This window comes from Lonchura striata, chromosome 4 (genome assembly GCF_050655825.1).
Source record: "Lonchura striata isolate lonStrDom1 chromosome 4, ASM5065582v1, whole genome shotgun sequence".
NCBI lineage: Eukaryota > Metazoa > Chordata > Aves > Passeriformes > Estrildidae > Lonchura > Lonchura striata.
Window position 1 is genome coordinate 3,048,271 of NC_140706.1, and position 13,946 is coordinate 3,062,216.

Consider the following 13,946-nt stretch of genomic DNA (forward strand, 5'->3'; position numbering starts at 1 on the left):
CAAGAGGGACAAGGACAGACTGGGGAGAGCCCAGGGCGGGGGCTGGAGCATCTCTGCTCCCAGCAAGGGCTGGGGGAGCTGGGATGCTCAGCCTGGAGAGGAGAAGGCTCTGGGGGCCTCATCCCTGTCCATCAACACCTGCAGGGAGGGTGCAGAGAGCACAGAGCCACGCTCTTGGCAGTGCTGGCCAGGGACAGGACAAGGGGCTGTGGGCACACACTGACCACAGGAGGGTCCCTCTGAACATCAGGGAGCACCTTTTGGCTCTGGGGGTCACCAGGTGCTGACACAAATTGCCAGGGATGTTGTGGATTCTCCTTCCATGGAAATATTCCAAATTTGTCCGGACACCGTCCTGTGCAGCCGGATCTGGCAGCTCTGCTGGTGCAGGAGGTTGGATCAGATGACTTCCAGAGGATCCTTCCAAAATCAATCACTGTGATTCTGTAACTGCCTGTCCTGCAAACTTTTCAAAAAGCAAAGCTGCAGGGATTGAAGCTCATAGTGGAGTCAGAAATCACCCAGCACTGAGAAGGAGATCCCTACACCATGCAGGATGTTGGAAGGGATTCACAAGGATCACCAAGTCCAACTCCTGATCCTGAACCCAAAAATCACACCAAGTGCCTGAGAGCATCATCCAAACACTTCTGGAACTGAAAAATAAACTGACTAGGTTTTCAGCAAAAACAAAAACAAAAACAAAACAAAAAAACAGAGAGAAACAACAAATATGGATTTTTTTGGGACATGAAATTGTTCAAATTCCTACAAAGATGCAGAAATGGTGACAGTGGGTACCAGTCACTGCACCACAGAATGGTTTGGGTTAGAAGGGCCCCTAAGGATCATCCAGTTCTAACCCCCACAATTAATCCTCTGTAACTGGCACATCAGACCTCTCTCTTCTGTAATGTCTTACTTTTAGGAAAGAATTCTATCCCTACATGTTTAAAAAGAAGCAACTACTAACAAAGAGCCTACAGACTTGATGGTCTCATACTAAAATCATGGAAGTAAAAGCCAAGGGATGAGGCTACATCCCTGGATGAAGCCAGAAGCAGATCTGTGGCACATCTAAGACCAAAGCCCTCAAAGATCCCTGCCCATGGAAGGGCACCCCTGCCACAGCCACCACCTGGAAACCGCCCAAGGTGCCTCGGAGGGAAAGAACAAATACAAATTATTTTCCTAATAATGATTTTCCTAGTAACTCTCATAATTAGGACAGGTTAAATTTGCCCTCAGCCACTCTTTTCTCCTGGCACCACAGATGTGTGATCATGGGAATACATGCCAGTTGCTACTGCAGAATAAACTTGTGGGTGGCTTGGGGAACAATTTATGGAAGAGACAGAGGGGATGAAAAGCTTCCTGGGCCTGTAGCAATGGAGAATAACCAGCTGGAGAGGGTTTCCCAAAGGACACAGCATCAAGGAGGAACAGGTGAGTGCCAAGAGAAGGGGAAGTTTTGAGGAGGGAGCTGTCAGGGCACGGAGGAGGACCAAGTCCAAGCCTTGACCAGGAGGAAGATGCTGGGATGGAAGTGAGGGATGGAGTGCAGCAGGAGCTGTGCTGCCAAGGGGAAAGGGAGGTGAGAACTTCTCTGAGATGATTAACACAGACCTGTCAAAGAAACTCCCTCAGAGCTTATAAAAACCCCTGGCTGGTACAAGACCACTCTCCTGGTGTGCCTTCCCCACGGGATCAGCACTGCAGCTGCAGCACGGCACCGGGAAGTGGAGAACAACTGCCAGAGAGGCACGGGAGAAGCTGCCTCAACTCATTATTCAAAACCATTAATTAATAATCAAAACAAAAGAAGTCAAGGCACACAGGAACGTATTTCCTTAAATATCCCGTTCTAGGGTGTCCCCTCCTAAGTCCCAGGCGTGTACAAAGGAAACACGAGCACGGTTCACATTCCAGCTATGAAAAGGACAGATTGATTTTGATGGAGGAGTCAGGATGAAGGATGGCTATTATCCAGCATGACAGCATCCCTACCTAGCAAAACGCCTTTCTGAGGGAGTGAACGGTGCGTGGGGAGGAGAAAGGAGGCTTAAAATAAAAGAAACCCCCACAAAGAGATAAAAAAATTTAAAAATTTAAAAGCCCAGCGTTTGGGCTCAGCCCTTTCTGCAGGACCGGGATGAAGTCCCAGCTCCACGGCAAGACTGAGCCGGGATCGTTCAGGCGGTGAGGGCTCGGAGCATCCTACTTAAAACAAAGGTGTCGGAGGGGGATCGCTCGCATGACAGCCTTCAAAAAAAAAAAAAATCTCATGAGAGAGGCTCAGCCTCAATTCAAACGCATGCGTTGGGTCATGCAGCTGAATCTCCGTGGTTGTGCTTACCCTGAAATCCACCCGGGACACCTGTAGGTGCGGGGAGCAGCCAGCCCGTCCCACGGAGCAGCCCCCGGGGCTAAGAAAGTGCCGCGGAGCCGGGAAATCACCGCTTTTACCTGCGGAAATTCTGCACCGCTGCTCCGTTCAGCCCTGTTGCCACAGTAACACTTGTGGTGTAGCCGAGATCACTGATTATGAAACTAGGGAAAAAAAAAAAAAAAAATCAGAGGCTGCTAATTAGGATATACTCCAGTTCTCCAAAAGCTCCATATTAATGACATTACGATTGCGAGCGCAGGGAAAACAGATGCCAGGAGGAATCACCTCGGTCAGCAGCACCCCGTGGCCAGCAGCTGCTTTTTTTTGGGTCTTTTTACAGACAGATCTTAAAAATTCAGCCTGCAAATTCCCTGTAAGATCGACTTGTTTTCCTCCTCTTTGAACAAACGTGCAAGACTCAGTGGAACAGTCTTTACTCTTTACATATATTTGCATGTATTACACTGGGAGGATAAAAAAAAAAGAAGGGTTGAGGATGAAGTACAAATGGTGACAGCCAGAGCGGGGCCAGAGATGCATCCCCTGCATCTCTCATTAACAGTGTTGCTCTGTTTTCCAGATAAACCAAAATCACGATTTTACCAGCGGCTGCGAGGGTTTATAAACAAGGTTTGCAAACGAGAGGATCTGGATTTGAAGCGTGTTCCTCCCTGACTTCTGTGAGTGCCAAAAGCATTGTGAGGCACGTCTTCTGCTGAAGGTTTCAAGCTGAAAAGTCTGACTGGAGCAGTTGTGCTGCCAGACACAACTGTTTTTCAGCACAATCCACAAATAAGACATTGGAGCGTGTTTCCAGGTGAAAGGAAAATGGCCTGACAGGTATTTCTGGAGCTGCAAGCCCAGGGAGATGCTGCCTTAAAAAGTCAGCTCATCAAAATGCCACGATTTTTCCATCTGCTCAGATGGCCAATCTAGTGAGCGGATGAAATGCTGCTGAACATGCAGGGCCAGGGAAAAGTGAGTTCATGGGTTTTAGAGAGTTTAGAAGAGCTTCCTATCCTGGAAGTGTGCAAGGCCAGGTTGGACAGGGCTTGGAGCAAGCTGGGATTGTGGAAAACGTCCCTGCCCATGGCAGGGGGTGGAAAAAGATGGTCTTGAGGTCTTGAGCCCATCCCTGGCTTTGAGGACTTCCAGGGATGGGGCAGCCACAGCTTCTCTGGGCAACCCGTGCCAGTGTTTTACCACTCTCATTGTAATAAACATGTTCCTTACATCCAGGATTTGGAGAATATCTGGGAAACCCACCTCTTTATTCCCTGTTTTGAGGCAGGAAAATGAGATTAATTTTTTTTTTCTCCAGCAGCATCACCTAAAATGTTTAAAGCACTGAGTCCCCCACTCACAACTGCACGAAGCAGTTTCTTCTCCCACTCATCAGCAATACTGAGGAAGTGTTAGATGGAGTATTAATTTCCTATAACTGTGATTTATTAGCTGGAAACAATACAAGATACCCACTGACCACCACATACGAACAACTGGCCAAGCATGAGGGCACCCAGTTCTGGGCAGAATGGGATTGGCATGTTGCAGATAACAAATTAATAGAACCAGTGGGATTCAGCTGCATTTGATGGTTTAGTTGAAGGCATTATTTCCAACCTTTTAATAGGCTTATTTACAGGAATTAGCCCTTTAATGCCCTGTGCTCGTGCATCCAGTGCAGTGTAAGCTGGCTGGATGCGACCACAGAGAGAACATCTGCTTTTGTGAGCACTTAGGGAAATTATTGCCAATTACAGGGACGGCAGGTGAGGGCAGCTGGGGAGGGAGGATCTGCCAGGAGGGATGAGGAGCCTTGCTGGAAGCTGGTGTGAGCAGGAAGTGCCCGTGGAACATCAATATCTCAGCAAAAAGAAGGAGCTGTTGCCCAGAGTGCCACCAAAATACCCTCAGCAAGGAAAGGATTTCCAAGGCCTGGGGAGTTTAGGGTGATCCCTGTTCTCATTCACACTGTCAGCATTTTGAGCACATCAGTCTCCCAAATATTTATTCCCATCATACCGTGCTCCTGAAAGATGACCACACCCTGCTTGCCTCCAGTGGCTCTATTTCCACCTTTATCTTTCTTTCTTCTTCTCCATCTGTTTTCTATCAGTTTTTCTAATCTGCCTGTTCTTCTCCTTTCCATTTCCTATGCCCAAGAGACATTATTATTTAAAGCAAAGTGATGCTGCAAGCTCAGGTCATGGAGCCAAACCAAGCTGGGCACCTTCTATCATTGCTACTGCTGTAAACACTCATGTAAGAATGTATTTATGAGTGTGACCAGAAGGTCAAGGGAGACGACTCTGCCTCCAGTGTTGTGTCCAGGTCTGGGATCCTCAGTACAGGAAAGATGTGGAGTTAATGGAGCAAATCCAGAGGAATCCAGGAGATGCTCCAAGGGCTGGAGCCAGGCTGGGAGAGCTGGGAATGCTCACCTGGAAAAGGTTCCAGGGAGAGCTCAGAGCCCCTTGCAGGGCCTGAAGGGGCTCCAGGAGAGCTGGAGAGGGACTGGGGACAAGGGATGGAGGGACAGGACACAGGGAATGGCTCCCACTGACAGAGAACAGGGATGGATGGGATATTGGGAAGGAACTACTAACAAAGAGCCTACAGACTTGAGGGTCTCATACTAAAATCATGGAAGTAAAAGCCAAGGGATGAGGCTACATCCCTGGATGAAGCCAGGAGCAGATCTGTGGCACATCTAAGACCAAAGCCCTCAAAGATCCCTGCCCATGGAAGGGCACCCCTGCCACAGCCACCACCTGGAAACTGCCCAAGGTGCCTCGGAGGGAAAGAACAAATACAAATTATTTTTCTGTGAGGCCTCATCACCCTGTGAGGGTGCTGAGCCCTGGCACAGGGTGCCCAGAGAAGCTGTGGGTGCCCCTGGATCCCTGGAAGTGCCCAAGGCCAGACTGGATGGGGCTTGGAGCCACCTGGGACAGTGGAAGTGTCCCTGCCCATGGCAGGGAGGGGAACTGGATGATCTTTAAGCTTCCCTCCAACCCAAACCATCCTGTGATTCTCTATTTCTGAGATTTATACACCTATAAACCTATTATAAACCTAATATAATATAGCTACTACAAATTATATACTGATTTTGCTATAAACCTACCATAAACTCAGTATCACTGCAATAAACATATTTCCTGCTGACTCAAGATTGTAAGAACTACTCCTAAACACCATGGTAGGTACAAGCCCCTGCTGATACCAACACAAAACCTAATGTTCAATGGTTCTGAAAAATATATAATTAAAATACAGCTTCTTATCTTTGAAGTGATTAACCAACATCCTGGGACGACTGACTTTTAGCCCTCCCATGTTATTCACAATTCATCCTCTATTTTCATCCCTCCAACAAAAGGCTGAACTCAACTGTATTATTGTCAGCCAGGGCTTTTATCTCCAGCCTTTGGAGCAGTCAAGGCATGGCACAGAACAATGGCTCTCACAGGAGAACAAATACAATCTGAACAAAAATACCCTGTTGCTAAGGTCTAAACCAGCCCTTTTTTTTTTTGGGCACAGCCTGCTAGCTGGGAATTCCAGAGCACCCTATATTAAAAAAAAAAAAAAGGAGAATTAGGACTCAGATAGGGAAAGTAACCTGACATTCAGCACTGCTGTGCTCTTCCCCCCAGGATGGCATTTAAAATTAGAGTATCACATAAAAACAAAGCTCATGGCTGGGAGGAAAGCTGGAGGAACAAGCCCAAAGGTCCATGGAGATGTTGGCCCACATGGCCACAGTGCAGATGTTGGGGAGGTCCAGATGGGATCTCCTCTCCAGGAAAGCCCTGGCACAAACCACAACGATTTCTCTTGTGAAATCCACCCCAAAAGCAACCACAGGGCAGCTGAGTGTGTTTTCCACATCCTCAGCCAAGGGAGCAGCACCTGCTTCTGCTTTTGGGGCTCAGTAGAGAAATGCTCCTCGCCAGCAATGGCTGGGCAAGGAACTGGGTCTGGCTGTGGTGTCCTCCCCACCACACACACACGGGTTTTCATCAACAATGGGGCTCTGGGATCAGGAGTGACCCCAAGGGCAGGAAAAGCATGACTAACAGCCCTGGCAAGGTGGGATTTTGGGTGAGGGGACAGCAGAGCCATGGTGGTCCGCAGAGGCCACCAGCCTCCGTGACCAGCCCGTCTTCCTCCCCTCTAGATGGAGCTGCAGAAGAGCCTGAGGTCCCCCCCAAAAGTGAAGGTGGATGCACCCCATCATCTCCAAGAACAGAACCACAGAATCATAGCATGGTTTGGGTTGGAAGGGATCTTACAGACCATCCACTTCCACCCTGGACACCTTTCACTATCCCAGGTTGCTCCAAGCCCTGTCCAACCTGGCATTGGGCACTTCCATGGATTCTGGGGCAGCCAGAGTTTCTCTGGACACCCTGTGCCAGGGCCTGCCCACCCTCACAGGGAAGAATTTCTTCTCCATATCCAACCCTGCTCTTTGTAGGTTTGCAGCCGTTCCCCTTTGTCCTGTCACCTGCAGCTCAGTGCTAGAACAGAGAACAACAAATTCGAGGCAATTTCATCAAAGCCAGCAAATTACCAGTTCAATTATCCCGTCCTGCTGTGTACCAGTAAAAAACCCATCAATCAAAAAATACACAGCCCCCCAGAATAATGCTCCCATCCTCTGGTGAGGCAATTCTGTGCTGAAAACCTGCTCAAAAACCTGGAAGAGCTGCTGTGCCTGGGGGCACCACAGTGGCAGCAGCTGCCAGAAGGAACAGCTCCTCTGGAGTGTTTGGACATTGTGTTTGCACTGGGGCCAAAAATGTTTTTGGACACACGTAGGTAGGGGTGAAGAGATGAATCTTGGCCATTCCAGGTGCAGAAGAAATACAGAGAGGGAATTTCAAGTTTTCTTGATGACAGCAGAGCCTGGACGCATTTGAAAGAGACAACAGAGTCAAGGTAATGCTGGAATTCAGTTTTTTATGACCCATTTTGCTTTTTTTTCCAATAAACAAGGTCTCTCTGAGCAGCCATTAAACATCACCATTTGTCACGTAGATTTTAGTGATATGAAAATAAACATTAAGAGGCTACGACAGAGCTCAAATCCCCCTGAGTTAGGCACGTAAACCAACCAAAATGATGCTGAATTAAATTCATATCAATCCCATCCAGAAGGACAGAGCTCTCCACTCAGGTTAAATCATTCCAACAGCAATGAAGACGACAGCACCCGAGACATCCCCATCCTTGAAAGTCCTTGCTGTTCTTTTCAAAAGGCTTTGAAAAGCAGCTTTCCTACAAAAACACCCATTTCCAGCATGCCCTGGAGAGGAACATAATACACAGAAGACTCCTCAGTGTTGCTGTTAAATAAGAGACCCCCCAAACCAGGCATGAAGTGGTACAGGAGCTCCCACACAACAGAAAAGGCTTTCTGTGCCTGCAGGGACACAACACAAACTCTGTTGCCCGACTCCAGGACGGTGTTTGGTGGTGGGAGGGCTCAGCCTGACCAACTCATCTCGTTTTTACAGAGTTGTGGCATGGCTTGGGTTGGAAGGGACCTTCAAGACTGTTCAGCTTCACCTCCCTGACACAGACAGGGACATCTCCTGCCAGACCAAGTTGCTCCAGCCTGGTTTTCAACGTTTCCAGGGATCCAGAGGCAGCCACGGCTTCTCTGGGCACTCTGAGCCAGGGTGCCACCCTCACAGGGAATGATTTATTCCCAGTATCCCATCCATTGCTGCCCTATGGCAGTGGGAGCCATTCCCCGTGTCCTGTCCCTCCATCCCTTGTCCCCAGTCCCTCTCCAGCTCTCCTGGAGCCCCTTCAGGCCCTGCAAGGGGCTCTGAGCTCTTCCTGGAGCCTTCTCTTCTCTAGGTGAGCACCTTCAGCTCTTCCACGCTGGCTCCAGCCCTTGGACCATCTCCTGGATTCCTCTGGATTTGCTCCAGCAGTTCCACATCTTTCCTGGACTGAGGATCTGGACCTCCTGGACACAGCACTGGAGGTTCAGCATCTTGAGAGCAGAGTAGAGAACAGAATTTCTTCCCCTGACCTGCTGGACACCCTTCTTTAGACACATTCCAGGGTACAGTTCTATTTCTGGGCTGTGAGCTGGCTCACTTTTCACCCACCAGCACCCCAAATCCTTTTGGGCAGGTCTGCTCTCAATCCTTTCATCCCCCAGTCTGTTCTGATCCTGGGAATGCCCCAAGCCAGGCACAGGACCTTACACTTGGCCTTGTTTGACCTCATGAGGATCACGAGGTGCCTCAGCATGGCATCCTGTCCCTCCTGTGCATCCCCTGCACCTCTCAGCTTGGTGCCATCACTTCTCACCCCATGCCATGCACCCTGAGGGATCCTGGCTCAAATACTCCTTGTTGCCCTTAGTTCAAACCAAATCCAGTCCCATCCTTCAGGGACACGCATCCCCAAGCCGTCCCAAATCAGACATTTCTGGATAATTATCTATGGGATTGGCTCGTCCTAAATGGGTGGTGTTGTACCCCAAGCCATCCTGTGCCTGCACAGCAGTGGGGGAAGATCTCCTGCAATCCTTCCATAACCAAATGCAGGGATGCTCCAAAGAGGAAGGAGAAAAGGAGAAGATGTCATTTTGGGAGGTGCAAAAGGCTTAAAACCAAAACCCTGCAGATGGAAAAGGGGCAACATGTAAAACATGGACAAAGCAATCAGTTCATTACAGGGTTTTTTTTTGGACACAGCAGTGCTGGGTTAATGGTTGGATTCAATGATCTGAGGTATTTTCCAACCTAAATCAGTGTATGATTCTATTTCTACCTTAATAACACCCTCATGTTAGGGCACTGTTCTCAAAGGAACCATCTCCATATAATTCAGAGATCGAGACATGATTTCCAGACGTGCCTTAACTTAAACATGAACCAAGCAGCCTCTACACTGTGGAGTACTTTCCTCTACTCCTCTCCCCCACAGCTTTACAGGCATCCCATGGGTTCTGGCTGTGATTTGCCTGCTTTTAAAACCCAAATTTGCCAGATGTTATGAGATCTCTTTATATCCTGTGTACATCCCTGATGCTCCGATGTACAAATGTGTGTACAATTCTACATTTGGATGCTGGCTGCTCCCCACCTCCCACTCTGGGAGCTGTAGGAAAAGCACACCTGGAGTCTTTGGAAAACACGGTGCCATCTTCATTCTCAGTTCATGTATTATCCCATGAGCAGTGCAAGGAAGGATCATATCTCCACCACCACTTTGCAGAGGATGAAGACAAAGGATGCCTGAGTGGAATTCTGACTGCTCCCAGCTCCAAAGCAGTGAAGATGACAGGTAGAGCTCAGCCTCTAAAGCAGATTTTGCACCATTGGAAAAGATTGGAAGGGGAAGGCACAGGGAAAAGCAGGGCAACCCCTGCTCTCTCCTGGTGGCCTTTCCTGGCAGCAGCAGAGCATTTCAGGTGTGGGATACTCTTAAACCACCTGGAGGAACCAGTAATTCATGGCAGAAGCTGAGACATTATTAAGAGTCAAGAAAGTGGGTGACTTTGAATCCTCGCTGGCGTGGACTGGAATTAAAATTAATGAGTTTGAAACGAAAGACCACCCATCCCAGCTCACACCCCAGCACACCTCTGGCTATGACATCAATGTAGGGCCAGAATCAATCCAACACCATCTTCCTCCTGACCTATCTGGACACAGAGATAAGATCCCCAAAATCACCTCACAATATCCAGCCTGGTGGCACTGCCATGGACTGTTTTTTATCCCCACCACTGATTCTCCCACTGCTCCTTGACGAGGACACAGGAGAAGCTGTAACCCATCTCTGAAAGCTGCTTCAGTACAAAGGGAAAGACCTGGAGGGAAGGAAAGTTTCAGGTGATTTGGTTGAAGGATGCAGCTGTTGCTGAGCAGCTTTAACTCCTCTCATCCCAGATTAGCTCCTCAGAACTCACCAGGACCTTTCCAGATGTTCCACTTGCTGGAATGATGCCATGTTTGTGTGTCAGACTAAACATCTGTGCTTTTAAGCCTGGGATTTTCAGATCAGATCTATGTGTTTGGAGGGGAAAAATAACAACACAAACTGTCTGTAAGGGGAGTTCCATTGAACAGTGCCATCATTATTTCTTCCTCCCCATCCCCCACATGACCCTTCCTCCCTCCACAGGCAAAGCAGTTCAACAGATTTCAGGAAAATGTGGAGAAAAACAATATTGTACATTTTCTGCGGTCAGTCTTTTCCTGTTTAGTCAGAGAGGAGCTACCAGAAACACAGCCTGCAGTTGGCATCTTCCCCTCCTGCCTCACCACTTCAGGGGAGCACCAAGGTGGGATCTGGGTTTTGAGGACCAGCTGGGCAGCCCAGTATGAACTGGGAAAGGTGCTGGTCTACCCCATGAGTGTGTGCACCACTCCTGCTCTTACAGGGCACTCACTGGAAGTGATGATGGGATCCTTCCAGTTTGGGCTTCTGGGGCTCCATAAATCTCCATCAGCTCCACTTTTCCACCCTCCCAGCTCTCCATCAGCCCTCACTGCTGAAGCAGCCTTTGGTCCCATCCCCACCCTCACTTGAAGACAAGAGTTAAATATTTCTGTGTTGACAGCTGGTTCTAATTTGGGGTCAGCTGTGGGGAACATGATCTGAGCTTCTGGCCTGATGCCCCATCAGAGAGACACCCAGTGTCCCACCATCAGCATCACCTCGTGCTTCAGCATCTCTGTCCTCTCCCTGAACCTCCCTCACAGGGAAGAATTTATTTCTAATATCCACCAAAACCTGTCCCTGCTGCCCAGCACCTCTCCAAACATTTCCCTGTGTCCCTCATGCTCCAACAGCATTTTCATGTGGGGCTTTTGCTTCTTGCCCATTTCTAAAGACCTGAAATATTACAAGAGCTGGGATGTGGAACACTAAAATTGGGGGTTTAAGAGCCTGGCAGGCAAAATCCATGAGTCACAAAGCACAGGAGCACTCGGGGACATCAAATTGCACAAGCCCTGCAGTAACCTGAGGACTCAGGGGGGTGGGAGGAGGGAAATCTGGCACCTCTTGCTCACACTGAGCAGGTCCCTGGAGCAAAGCATTCCCAGAACCACACCTAAAAGGTTCTGGGAATTCTCAGCTGCCATGAGTCAGGGAGCCAGCCTGGAAGCAGGTGACAAGCTGGGCAGCCAAGGACAGCGAGGTGTCCCAAATCTTTGCCACCACCTCCATCCTTCCTCGCTGTGCAGAAGCTTTGGTGTCAGGGAGCCAGATATTGTTTCAGCATGACAGAATAACAGCAACAGGTTTTTGTGTGTCTCACTGTGTACCCAGCCCAAGGAGCTGCCACTTGGGCTCTTTCCACTCTTTTTATAGAGGAAAGCAGCACCAGGATCAAAGGAGGCTGATGGGAAAGGGCAGGAATTGGAGAGGAGTTGGAGAAAACCAGTGAGGAGATGGGGCTGAGCAAAGTGAGGGGTTGTTCCTTTGTGCTGCAGCCTCTGGCTGTGTAATCTGAGTGGCAGCACAGGTTATGCTGAGTAGCAGAGGTAGGAGAGAAAACCACCTGTGCTCGGGTTGATGAAAATAAAAATGGGGGACTGCATGAAAGAGAGAGCTCCTGCTTCTCCTGAGTGTCACTGCTCTGAGCCATCCTCAGATGACCCCAGGTTGTACTGGGAGAGGAAAATCTGAGTTCAAATCTTAACCCTGGAAGTCCTTTGGTTGCACTAGATGGAAGAAGCTCTATTGGGAAGTGAGGCAAACACAACGAGATCTTAATTCCCTGCTGAACCAAGCCCTGGCATTTCCACAGAATGGACCAACAGAAGTGGTCTTTTTCCTTTCTTTTTCCTTTTTTTCCTTTATTTTTCCTTGCTTTTCCCCAGCAAAATGAGAAGCATCTCCAACATTTGGCTATTCCATGCCTACCAGGACATCTGTGGTTTGGGTGGAAGAGCAACTAAAGGTTCCCATGTAACTCCTCAGTCTCCCCACACACCCATCTATCTCTGGGGTGGTTTGAGAGCAAAATCAATGTTAAGGCAGAGAAAAGTGGATTTTTTTTTTTTTATGGATCCTTTGCAGTGCTTTGATTCTGAGGGATCTTAAGAGCTCTGGGAGCACAGATCCCAGCTTGCTGCTCATTCCCATACTGAGGGAGAGAGGAAGTCTCTCAGGGATCTGCATCACCTGCTCATGGATGTTCAGAGTTTTTTTATTTACCTTGGGCCGTGTTATTCCAGTTCTTTTCAAGGAGAACTCCTCATGAAAGTCAGTTAAAGGCTGGGCCAGTCTGTATTTACTCTGGCACCTGATTGCCTTCCAGAGTCCTCCTATTTCCTCCCTGAGTAATTAATTAATAGCTTGTCAGTGAGGAGAGGAGTAATAAAGAACTTCACCCCATTATTCCCAAGTCTTTTGCCACTGTGGCCAAACCCTTGACCATGCCCAACATTTCAGTTTGTCACAGTATTGCAAAATACAGAAGCTACCAATAAAAACCCTGAGATCCTTCTTTTGGGATGTCACAGGGATTAAGCTGCTTCCACAGATGAGATGCAAGGTCACCCAGAAGTGCTGGAGCTGATAAAGATCCCTAGGACTGCTTTGTAATCTCTGCCAAACAAGTCCAGTATATCAGAATAAGGTTCAGAAAGGTGAGACACCTGTTATACATCATTTCCAAAGCTCCTGTTGAGGAAAAAAAAAAAAGACATCACTCCTTCAATCCCAAGCTCCACGAGCTTTCCATCCCAAATGCAGCACACCGAAACACGCCGCCGTTGCCCAACTGACCCATTTCTTTTTTTTCCTTCCCTTTATGAACTGGGTGAATAAGTACAAAACCATCTTATTTCCACTGAGAAAACACAATTCCCTCCGAGCAAGGTGCGAGCCCACCTCGCTCTCCCGACGGCGAGTCCCCTCCTGACCTATTTATGGAAGTGCAGCAGCGAGGATTTCAAGGATTTCGGCGTGACCCGCCCTGTAAAAGCCTAAAATTACACTGCCCTACAAAGAGCTGGGATAAATGGACCCCTCTAAGCAAAGGGGCTGCCAGGCTTTTATCTTCCCCCCATTGTTGGCCGACGCTGGAGCGGAATAATGAGACGATGCGGGGCTCGAAGGGGCACGATTGGAAAACTCTGCCTTAGCAACTCAATTGTATTCCTGATGCCTGTGCTGGCTTTTATACACAGCCACTGGTTTGGAAAGCTGCTCCTGATTTCACACGTTCACTCCATAAAGCTGCATTTATGATTTTCTTCCATTTATTTTTGCCCGGTGTTATGGCAAAGGGAATTAGTTGTGGGGTTCGGGGCTGGGATGGAGAAGTGTCATCATAAAAAAGTCTGTGCGGGGATTGATCTGGTTGTATTTTTGTGCCCTTCATCCAGTCTAGACATGAAAGTCTCAGGATGCAGATGATTTCCACCTCTCTGCAGAAGCTGTGCCATGGTATTAAAAAAAGGGATGAAAGGAACAATAAGCACTGAGATGTGTCTAAAATTAGAGGTTTACAAAACAATCTGAGTTTATAATATCCCCAGTACAATAAAAGCCAAGAGCAAGC

The 13,946-nt window shown here is 48.5% G+C and overlaps 1 protein-coding gene across 6 annotated transcripts in view; it reads right to left on the bottom strand.

The window, feature by feature from the left end:
- PTPRA (protein tyrosine phosphatase receptor type A) overlaps window positions 1-13,946 on the bottom strand; it is a 119,739-nt gene that overhangs the window by 30,782 nt on the left and 75,011 nt on the right. For 2 of the 6 annotated variants that reach the window (XM_085577464.1, XM_077782692.2), the window contains one exon: window positions 2,357-2,550. The exons of 3 other annotated variants lie outside the window; for them this stretch is intronic. The gene's annotated coding sequence lies outside the window, so the exon portion shown is untranslated. The remainder of the gene's footprint in view (window positions 1-2,356; window positions 2,551-13,946) is intronic. One more of the 6 variants, XM_077782693.2, reaches the window with a different exon arrangement.